Here is a 12,001-nt window from a genome sequence, read left to right as displayed (position 1 = left end):
CTTTATTGAGCCTATCTTAAAGCTCAACATTCAGAAAACGAAGATCATGGCATCTGGTCCCATCACTTCATGGGAAATAGATGGGGAAACAGTGGAAACAGTGTCAGACTTTATTTTTTGGGCTCCAAAATCACTGCAGATGGTGACTGCAGCCATGAAATTAAAAGATGCTTACTCCTTGGAAGGAAAGTTATGTCCAATCTAGATAACATATTCAAAAGCAGAGACATTACTTTGCCAACAAAGGTCCATCTAGTCAAGGCTATGGTTTTTCCTGTGGTCATGTATGGATGTGAGAGCTGGACTGTGAAGAAGGCTGAGCACTGAAGAATTGATGCTTTTGAACTGTGGTGTTGAAGAAGACTCTTGAGAGTCCCTTGGACTGCAAGCAGATCCAACCAGTCCATTCTGAAGGAGATCAGCCCTGGGATTTCTTTGGAAGGACTGATACTAAAGCTGAAACTCCAGTACTTTGGCCACCTCATGCGAAGAGTTGATTCCTTGGAAAAGACTCTGATGCTGGGAGGGATTGAGGACAGGAGAAGGGGATGACAGAGGATGAGATGGCTGGATAGCATTACTGACTTGATGGATGTGCGTCTGAGTGAACTCCGGGAGTTGGTGATGGACAGGGAGGCCTGGCGTGCTGCGATTCATGGGGTCGCAAAGAGTCGGACACGACTGAGCAACTGAACTGAACTGAACTGGAATATACTTTTTGCCATACCTTTGCCCTCGGAATTGCTTCTCTTGAATTGCAAGACAGCTGAGATTTGGGGTTTATAAGTTTCAGGCCTAAGTAGTCAGTGCTAGATAGACCTTTACAAATTCAGCTTAATCTTCCTGAGAGGAATAGAGGGGGATAAAAACATAATTGACAAAAAGACATTGGAGAAAGAAACACATTCTCGAGGTCTGGAACATTTCATGGCACTGTTCTTTATTAGGACCCTGCGGGCTCAGTCTTAAGAAATATAAATAGTTGCTTCAGATTAGGAATCTGGTAAGGATGATTCTTCCAGCTAAATGTGGAGACAAGATGAAAACTTAATTAGGAGGCTTTAAAAAATGCCCAAGCCATTTCATAACAAAAACAATACCCACTGAGATACAAGGCTGAAAATGCCTGTTCACATGAATTTGTGGGTGCTCTCTCACCAGATAGGATTGATACTAAGTTCAACATGGGCATGAAGAAAAATCAAGAGATTTTGAGTATTACTTGAAAGGATAAAAAGGTGTCCTGAGTAAGACCAGGTAATGCAAATTCCTAATCTCTGCAAGAAAGCAATATACACATCAGAATGCACTAATAGTGCACTAATCCACTATGCTGCAGTAACAGTCCCCAGATCTCTCTGGTTGTTCACACAATGTAACGCAGCTTTTCAGTATTATTTTCACTTACTACATGTTATAGCTGAGTTAGAGGGCCTCTGCTTATTGCATCTTTCAGGGATGTCGGTTGATAGACACTCCATGTCAACGCATCCATAATCACCCAGTTGAAAATGCAAAAGGGAATGTGGTAAATTACATACTGCTTAGAGATACCACATGGAAGGAATATGTAGCACTTCTGTGCACCTTTTACTGGCTTATACAAGTGCCACTGGAGAAGGAAATAGCATCGTCTGTTTTGCCTGGGAGGGGAGAAGAAGCAGAACACACCCTAACATCTTCCATAGTCATTCTATGAAACACAGTATTTGATTCTTATTTTTATGCACAAAGTATACTTATTTACCCCAAGGAAAACAACCAAGAAGTCCCACAGAGTACGGACACCAAATCAATGTCTAGGGTATCTAGTGATGTGCGGGGGGCTCTATAGCTGGTCTAGAAATGTGCTTCTTGACCTAGAGACTTTAAAGTGGTAAATTTTCTCTTCTCTACATACACATCCAGTACTCAGTGATGGTTTTGGGATAGAGTAACTGCTATAAACATTCCCACTCAGAAAGGGGACCATTGGGAGACGCACAAGAGAGGAATTCTGAGAATCCCACCAGAAAGACATTTTGATAGATCTTCCACTGAGAGTGAGCATTGGCCCTCTTAAAATGTGTGCTCAGTTAGTGTAACTCATAGCCTCTGTTCACCTCTTTATCCTCTCTCTCTCCTGAGAAGTTAAGAGTGACATATCACTGATAATTTTGGAAAAATAAGTTGGGGATAAATTAAGTCAGCTCTACGCCTCTTCCTTATGGGAGTGAGCAGTTCTTTAGGAAGCAGATATTCACCTTTGTGTTGTCAGGCTATCCCTGATTAAGCATCCTGTCCTCCTACCTCTCAGGTGGGATGTCTTCCCCAAATCAGCATTGCCTAATGGGAAAGGTCAACATGCCAACTACTGCGATTTAGATGGCAGATCTATTTAGCTGCACAACTAAGCTACACATTTAGCCTTTATCAGAATAGCAGTGAAATTTTGATCCTTACCACCCCTGACAGACTTTTATTTCTCATTCTTTTCAGATGGGAATGATTAAAGAGGTTTGTCTCAGACAATTTAATAATTGGGTTTTCTATTTCAGAAACCTCTGTTAGTCTTATGTTGGAATGTCTTTATCATCGGTGTTTATTTTCTTTTTCTTAATTCCTTTGATCTGTTTGTCTTATTGTAATTATTCATGATTATTTTTCAGGACTTGATGTTGGAAATTATATTTTACCATGTACATTTTATTTCTGTTTCTAATTATTTTTAGTTTTATAATAGGGTTACTTTCATATGAAATTTAATTTTTCTACAGACTTCCCTTTTATGTTTTTTTGCTGATATTTGAAAATAGTCTAGATAGAGAAGAGAGATTAGTTCATTTCTGCAAATCTTGATCAATTGAATAAGGGAGATGAGGGAGGTGGAAGGGTGAAGATAACTCCTACAAGTTTGGTTTGAATAGTTAAGTGGTACTAGTGGTTGATATAGAGATTTCAGCAGGAGGAAAATATTTTGATTCCAGAAATAAATTTCTTTTGCACATTGGACCTGATTGCTTTTCCAGTAACACCTCTGACCTGAAGAAATAGGAATTTTCTCAGGGCAGACCTGAGTAGTTGCTTCAGTGGGAGAGAGGGGAATTTATAAACACTGAGTTTCAAAAGAGATGGTTTCCAGAATGTTAGGAAGCAGTCCTTAAAAACGATTGGGAGAATGACAAAGACTGGCTTAATATGTTCCATACTTATCTTTTAAAATGACTTTTAAGTATTCTTTTGAGGAGCTATAGGGTTGGACACTAAGTGAGTTTTAATATTTTACCATTTTAAACAATACTGTTTTGATTATATAAATATATAGATAAGTCCCTTTTTTCCTCTGGATTTTTATATAGAATAAAATTACCACAAGAAGGGTTTAGTAGAATATGAATGCAGTTCCTTTTCCTGTGTAATGCCAAATTGTTTTTCTAAAGACTGCATAGTTTATATTGCCAGCAACACTCCGTGGGTATATATTGTCAACTTTGCATTACCTGATTTTAAAAGCAATAATTAATAATTATGATTATGCAAAACCTTGGAAGATAATTTTAAAGGCAATGAGGCTTAAAATGATATCTTATGGTTTAAAATACTGCATAGTTTTGTTACCAGTGAGACCTTTGTTATTTTTATTTAATATTTTAAATATTTTATTTATTTACTCATCAAATTTCCTTTCATCCATATTTGAGGCCAAATAACTGTCTGCCTTATCATTTTAGATTTGGTTGGTCCCTAAAAAGTTTTAGTCTTTGTGTAGTTAAGTTTGTTAGTTATTTTCTTTTGTTGTTTCCATTGTATTTTAACCTTAAAAAGTTATCATCTCTCCAAAGATAACTATAAATTTCTCTTTTAGTTTTCTATGACTTAATGGATTTATAAAAGACAAAGTACTCATTGATCCAATAGAAAATATTGTTGTGTGTAATATGAGGTATATCTCTACCTTTTGTTTTTTTGTGAAATTTTTAACCATTAATGCTAGGAGAGATTTTTGTAACAGTAAGAAATCGGGTGGTTTGCTGTTTTCAACGGAGAATCATATACTGGGCACTCACCTTCTGTGGGTGTCAAGTTTCAAGTGGATTGAATTGGAGGAATTTTTAAGAGTTTTTGTTGTTGTTGTTTGGCCTTGCCAAACAGCATCAAGGATCTTAGTTCCCTGAACAGGGTTTGAACCTGGCCCCCTGCATTGGAAGTTCAGAGTCTTAACCACTGGACCACCAGGGAAGTCCTTGGAAGATGTTTTAAGAACTCTTTCAAACTTGAAAGTGAAAGTAAAGTTGCTCAGTCATGCGCGACCCTCAGCGACCCCATGGACTGCAGCCTTCCAGGCTCCTCCATCCATGGGATTTTCCAGGCAAGAGTACTGGAGTGGGGTGCCATTGCCTTCAAACTTGAGGTCCAGGGAAAAGATGAGTTTAGAAGGGAAATTAAATGTCTCTGATTTATGGGAGATTTCCCAAGAAGAATCAACTCTTCATTGTTGTCCAAATGATTAATGACAGAGGATTGTGATGAAAGGTAATTCAAGAGAACTAATGATTTCTTTTATTAGAAAGTAATCTTCCTTTAAAGAGAAGTAATCTTTCTAAAGTCACAAATGAAACTCCTCACACTTGATCTGATGTAGTCTTTATAAGAGACTTTTTCAGATACTCATCATTATCCCCAGCTGCTTGATTTGCCAGAGAGAAGTGGTTCATGATGTATCTTCTGGGGATTTAGAGGGAAAACTTTGGTCCTCTAATGAGTTCTTCCTCTTAGTCAGGTACAAACCTCTCTTCAGTGGAAAATGGTGCTCAATTTTCCACAGTCTGAAGCAGTTCCTGATAGAATTTTCTTACAACCACTTTAATGCTGTTGCTCCCTGTCTATATTTCCTGTATCTGGAAGCAGGATGGAGTGAAAGATAAGATAATCTACTTGTTGGAGACTACGACGATGTAAGAAACACTAGTTCTTATCTCCATTTGCCAACAAAAAACCCAAGTTTTGAAAGGCTAAGATCTGATCTTTACTGTCAGTAGCAGAATAATTAATTTTATTGAATAGACTCTTATATAGTGGTTATTATGTGCCAGATAAATTACAACTGTGTGAAATGAGTATTGTTTTTATCCTGCCGACTCATTGGAAAAGGCCCTGATGCTGGGAAAGATTGAGGGCAGGAGGGGAAGGGGGTGATAGAGGCTGAGATGGTTGGATGTCATAATGAACTCAATGGATATGAGTTTGAACAAACTACAGGATATAGCGAGGGCAGGGAAGTCTGGAGTAATGCAGCCCATGGGGTCACAGAGTTGGACATGACTGAGTGACTGAACAGCAACTAAAGACAAGGATGCCGAGGCTCAGAGAGGTCACAGTGACCAGCACAAGTGACATAGATGATGGGTGACTGGGCCAGGGTTCAGTAAACTCTGCAGAGTGTTATTGCTTACCACACAGTAAGGCCAGAGCTGGGAACAAAACCTCCTGCTTTGCAATGTAGTCCTCTTTCCAGTAAACTAGGTAAGTGCACATTCATTCAGTTATCTACTGAGTAACAGAAGCCAGATCCATATTTCTGTTCAATGAAATGCCTCTGCCAAGTTTTTGTCAAGCATTCTTACCAATCATACCCCTTGCACTTAATCTGTTGCTAGTTTTTATAAGAGACTCCACTACAAAAGAAGGCAAAACTCATTCTCTTCGGTAAGGAGCCATATCATTGGTACATGAGGCCCTAAAATACTGAAAAGTTGCACCCAGAGTCATATTCTTTGAAGGATACAGGTGTTAAAGTAGGAATTCTTGCTTGGCTTCTTCAATAAGATAAAAAAGGAAATGAAACACAAAGGTGATCAATCTAAAAAGGATCAGACGATCCCAACGCTTTCTCTCCTACAGGCAGTTGAAGGACCACACCAGCTCTATTCTTTTTAGGGTACTCATTCACAGATGATACAAGGGCAAGTTCAACCCCTGAAAACCCAAGAGAAATGAAGAGTTCCTAACACTGCAGTATGTCATAGACTATGCAAAAAAGCTCATATAATCAGTACAGTGATTTTTTCCCCCAATTCTACTTTAATCTGGATTTGATTGCTGTAACTGTAAAGAATCAGCTAGCTTTGAGAGGGAGCCATGAGCTTGTGAATATCGTTCTCCAGACAGATTCCACTGGATTCCTCACTTCTTTCTTAAATGAAGTGCAAATCTGGAAGCATTACGCTAAAATGTGCCATTACTTCAGGTTTCTTTGAAATATATAATTTCTAGGTTTTTCTGATGTAAACAGTAGGAGAAAATGGAATACCAGTTAACATGTCAATGGTTGTAACATCCCAGAAGTATCAATATCATTATTAGCATACCCTCTTCTGGTAGTAAAAGATTTATTTTACTGTGTCATGAACTCAAGCATTTCTTTAACCAGAACTCTGAGCTGCTTCCTTTGGAGAACTGCAGCATATGGTTTTCCTCTTCCACTTTTTAATATTTTGGTCTCCGATGAATCCGCATACAAAGGCTTCCTTCCTTTAGCTGGAGTCCACAAATGAAAGGCTTTTCTTTTTCTGATTGTAGATTAGCCTGCCAAGAAACAAACACGAGCTGGAGAACATCACTTTAATTTATTGATGGGATACAGATGACAAGGAAGTCTGTCCTATTCCAGGTTTTCGGGAATGCTGCAGGCTGACCCAGCACAGCCGAGTTCCTTACGGCAAAGACAGATTTTGCCAAAAACTGAAGCCAATAGTCATTGCAAACCTCTGAACCAAAACATTCCTTTAGTGCTTGAATTTCCCTATAATTTGTGTCGATTCCCTTTTTGTCAATGAAGCTAGCAGTGGATAACTAGCTTAGTGCAATCAGACAAAACAACTGTGCCATTCATTCAGTAATTAGATGATAGCCTTACCGCATGCTTTATGGTTTCCGTTCTTCATTCTTTCCTTTCTTTTCAAGTCCTTGGAGACAAACTCTGGGATGTTTGGCAAAGCAGAGACCCTTGTTGAAAAATATCCTGTCTTCTTTTTTCATTTTGAGGTTGCTAATAAGTTCTATTCTCAGAGGCAAAACATTAGATGCACACAGCAGGAAAGATCGGCCAAGTTTAAAAAAAAAAAAAAAAAGTTTGATTCTTCTGTATATTGCTTTTTGCCTCACTTTCCAGTTTGGCCTTCCTTGAGGCAGAAGATGGTTTTCCTCTTTTTTTAATCCATCACTAGGCAAATGAGTTTGATACTCGAGCTAAATGCTTATAGCAGATCTTGCATAAATCACTTTTTAAGCTTTCAGACATAAAGTATTTATGAGATGTGAAGCAGAGACAGAAAGATAGGAGAAAGAAAGGGAGAGGTGGGCTGCTTGATTAGGGTTAAGCCACTCTGAAGAGAACACAGCCCGTTACATTTCTGCCTGGTCATTTGGGTGAAGTGTTGTTCTAAGAGTTTGCTGCCTTTTTTTTTTCTTAAATCTTTTGTTTGTTTCCTAAACTATAACAAGAAAAGGGAGGAAAAGCTTCTACAAGAAAATAGGGAAGCTATTTTAGGTTCTGTTGTCTTTGGCTTGAAGATATACTGGGATCAACATCCATGAAATAGGTGGCCTTCCCCAGTGATTATCTGGTCCTGTTGGTCAAGTGTCTTGGTTGCAAGTGATATTGCTTGAGCTACTGGAAGAAAAAAGAGGAGCATCTTGTTGGCTGCTCTACCTAAACTATAGAAGGACAGGAAGGGGGTTCTTGAGAAGTGACTGAAATCGGGGACCTAAAGCCTTATCACGAATTCTGTTTCTTCTTCTTCTCATCTCTGCTTCTCATTTGGCTTGATCTCTCTCTTTTTTCTGGGCCACCTGGAACCACAGCTCAAAATATGTTAAAAGATAACAAAGAAATAATACAAATGCATCTGTATACAAAATAGACTCAGAGACACAGAAAACAAACTTATGGTTACCAAAGGGGAAAGAGAAGTGGGGGCAATAAATTAGGAGTATGAGATTAACATATAGAAACTACTATATACAAAATGGATAACCAACAAGGACCTACTGGGTAGCACAAGGATCTATATTCAATATCTTGTAATAACCTGTAATGGAATATAATATGAAAAAAATATGTAACTGAATCACTTAGCTGTGCACTTGAAACTAACACAGTACTATAAATTAACTTGTTTCTTGTTGTTTAGTTGCTAAGTCCTGTCTGACTCTTTGTGACCCCAAGGACTGCAGCCTGCCAGGCTCCCCTGTCCATGGGATTTCCCAGGCAAGAATACTGGAATGGTTGCCATTTCCTTCTCCAAGTCATCTTCCAGGGATTGAACCTGTATCTCCTGCATTGGCAGGCAGGTTCTTTACCACTGTGCCAACTGGGAAGCCCTAAATCAACTATACGTCAATAAAAAAACTGAAGTCTATTAAACATCTTAAGAGTTCATGTCAGCAAAAATCAGTTGGAACAGGGCAGCACCAAGCCAGAAGTGGTTAGAAGTGCTCCTTCAACAACAACTCAAGAAAAGACTTTTATAGAGAAAAGGCAGAAGCAAAGTAAGCAAATTATTGGTTGGCTAAAGCTTGTGAAGAAAGCTGAGTGCCGAAGAATTGATGCTTTTGAACTGTGGTGTTGGAGAAGACTCTTGAGAGTCCCTTGGACTACAAGGAGATCCAACCAGTCCATTCTAAAGGAGATCAGTCCTGGGTGTTCTTTGGAAGGACTGATGCTAAAGCTGAAACTCCAGTACTTTGGCCACCTCATGCGAAGAGTTGACTCATTGGAAAAGAGTCTGATGCTGGGAGGGATTGCGGGCAGGAGGAGAAGGGGACGACAGAGGATGAGATCGCTGGATGGCATCACTGACTCAATGGACATGAGTTTGGGTGAACTCTGGGAGTTGGTGATGGACAGGGAGGCCTGGGGTGCTGCAATTCATGGGGTTGCAAAGAGTTGGACACGACCGAGCAACTGAACTGAACTGAACTGAAAGCTTAAAAAGCCTAGTTGGCTGTTTGTGATTGGTCGTCTTTAGGTTTCAATTTCATAATCTGTGGCATTAGAGGCTTAGGTTTTGGTTTATTTATGTGGGCCTCCTCAATCTAATGACTTTCTTGTTTAAGAATGGATAATGGAAGTTTGGGTCTCAATTACAGTTCTCAGATCAAACTGTTGGAAAAACGACTCTCCTCAAACTTCAGATTACTTTTGAAAGTACTTTGATTTGCCAGGTTTGGGTATTTTCCCTCCTGTTGGATCAATCATTCTGGACACTGGATGAAGCTTTATAATTGGTCTAGAATCCCAGGGACAGAGGAGCCTGGTGGGCTGGGGTCACACAGAGTCGGACACAACTGAAGCGACTTAGCAGCAGCAGCAGCAGGTCACAGGCTGATTCTTGATCCTGAGGCTATGGGCATCGGCCACGTATCCAGAAGGTAAGGAGGGCTGAGCAGACAAAGACAGGAGCCACTGGAAATTTTGTCTATGTTCTTCACTTTGTCCACTTGAAAAGCATATTTGACATTTGAGAATGCCATGAGTTGAGATTCTTTCCTGACAGTATAGTAGAAGTGACTATACCAAGATCTTAGTTGTTACACTGTGAGTATGGGTCAGGTACTGGTGGTGGTAAATTGAATTGCAAAGGAAATTGTGTTTATAGTTCTTCATCTGACATATGATCACAAAGAAATTTTACAATTGCCTTGCAGTTAAGCTCCCTTTCTGCTTCAAGGAGTATTTGAAGATTTTCTTAAGTATTACCCCATGGAAAAAACAATACATTACAGTTAAATTAAAGTCTAATTTTCTCATGGTTAAAATGGAAAATAAGTCAGCTTAAAGGTGACCTGTAGTGTGAAGGGTGTGAAGGGGAGCTATAAGCTATCACCTTGCTCCACAACAGGGAGCAGCAAATCTTTTCTGGAAGTGGCTACATAATAAATATTTTTGGCTTTACATGGTAGCCAGTCTTTACTGGCTACCTGTAAATGAACAGGCATGGCTGTGTTCCAATAAAATTTATTTACAAGTTCAGCATGTGGGCAGTAGTAATTTATTAACCCTGATATATGCAGTATTACATAAGAGATGTGTAAAGTGAAATATTAAGTAAATCCTATACATTACTAGTATTTTGAATGTCCTTGAGTAACCTGAGTTGCTGTTATTGTTCAGTCCCCATGTCGTGTCTGATTCTTTGCGACCCCATGGTCTATAGCACACCAGGCTTCCCTGTCCTTCACAATTTCCCAGAGTTTGCTCAAACTCGTGTCCATTGAGTCAACGATGCCATCCAACCATCTCATCCTGTGTTGCCCATTGTCCTCTTGACCTCAATATTTCCCAGCATTAGAGTCTTTTCCAATGAGTTGGCTCTTTGCATCAAGTGGCCAAATATTGGAGCTTCAGCATCAGTCCTTCCAGTGAATATTCACCGTTGATTTCCTTTAGAATTGACTGGTTTGATCTCCTTGCTGTCCAAGGGACTCTCAAGAGTTTCTCCAGCACCATAGTTCGAGGGCATCAATTCTTCAGTGCTCAGCTTTTTTATTTTCTAGCTCTCACATCTGTATACGACTACTGGAAAAACCATATCTTTGACTATACGGACCTTTGTAGGCAAAGTAATATCTCTGTTTTTCAATGCACTGTCTAGGTTTGCCATAGCTTTTCTTCCAAGGAGCAACTGTCTTTTAATTTCATGGCTGCAGTCACCATCCACAGTGATTTTAAGTCCCCCCAAATAAAGTCTGTCACTATTTCCATTGTTTCCTTATGGGTTTGCCATGAAATGATGGAACCAGAGGCCATGATCTTGGTTTTTTTGAATGTTGAGTTTTAAGCCAGTTTTTTCACTCTCCTCTTTCACATTCATCATGAGGCTCTTTAATTCCTCTTTGCTTTCTGCTGTAAGGGAATTATATTCATCAGCAATGAATATTCAGGGTTGGTTTCCTTTAGGATTGACTGGTTTGATCTCCTTGCTGTCCAAGCGACTCTCAAGAATTTTCTCCAGCAGCATAGTTTGAAAGCATCAATTCTTTGGCACTCAGCCTCTTTATGGTCCAATTCTTACATCTGTACATGACTACTGGAAATACCATAGCTTTGACTATATGGATCTTTGCTGGAAGAGTGATGTCTCTGCTTCTTAATATGCTGTCTAGATTTGTCATAGCTTTTCTTCCAAGGAGCAAACATCAAATTTATAGAAATACTATGGTCAGAAGATTGGTATGAAATTTTGTAGTTGTTTAGTCACTAAGTCATATCTGACTCTGTGACCCCATGGAGTGAAGCCCACTAGGGTCCTCTGTCCATGGGATTTTCCAGGCAAGAATACTGGAGTGGGTTGCCATTTCCTTCTCCAGGGGATAGTCCCAGCCCAAGGATGTCTCCTGCATTGCAGTCAGATTCTTTACCACTGAGCCACCAGGGAAGCCCTTTTGGTATTAAATAAATATGTTTAAAATGTAAAACATAACCCTAATTAAACTACTTATAGTATTGAAAAGTGCTTGCAGATTCACTGCTTATTTAATGACATTAAATTTTTTTTCAAGAAAGAGTATAGCATTTATTAAAATTCAAATCTAATATAAACTCTTGGAATCAAATGTGTTGTTAACAGGATATGGGCATACATGAATTTTTACCTGTTTTACTTTGGGGACAAAATGGTTACTGATTATATGTTATAAATAAATTTGTTCCTTTCTTTGTAATGCTTGTAGTCATGTGAGCATGCAATTATTACTTGACATTTGAAATTTCGTCTCAAATGAAATATGAAACATTTTATGAATTGAAAAACTTGGAAATCCTTCAGGTAGGGGATTATATTTATAACTCTCAATATGTCCGTTGTTACTCTTTATTTTTAAGCATTTATTAGTTCAGTTCAGATCAGTCACTCAGTTGTGTCCGATTCTTTGCGACCCCATGAATCGCAGCATGCCAGGCCTCCCTGTCCATCACCAACTCCCGGAGTTTACCCTAACTCATGTCCATTGAGTTGGTGAT

The 12,001-nt window shown here is 39.1% G+C and overlaps 1 long non-coding RNA gene and 1 other non-coding gene across 3 annotated transcripts in view; one reads left to right on the top strand and one right to left on the bottom strand.

The window, feature by feature from the left end:
• LOC104999556 overlaps positions 1–12,001 on the top strand; it is a 177,514-nt gene that overhangs the window by 43,868 nt on the left and 121,645 nt on the right. The window lies entirely within an intron of this gene.
• TRNAG-UCC lies at positions 4,147–4,218 on the bottom strand. The gene has a single exon. It is a non-coding gene; the product is annotated as a tRNA-Gly (tRNA).

Source organism: Bison bison, unplaced genomic scaffold (genome assembly GCF_000754665.1).
Source record: "Bison bison bison isolate TAMUID 2011002044 unplaced genomic scaffold, Bison_UMD1.0 scf7180017864354, whole genome shotgun sequence".
NCBI classification, from domain to species: domain Eukaryota; kingdom Metazoa; phylum Chordata; class Mammalia; order Artiodactyla; family Bovidae; genus Bison; species Bison bison.
Note: the sequence above shows the minus strand (reverse complement) of the source record. Positions and strands in the feature narration are given on the sequence as shown.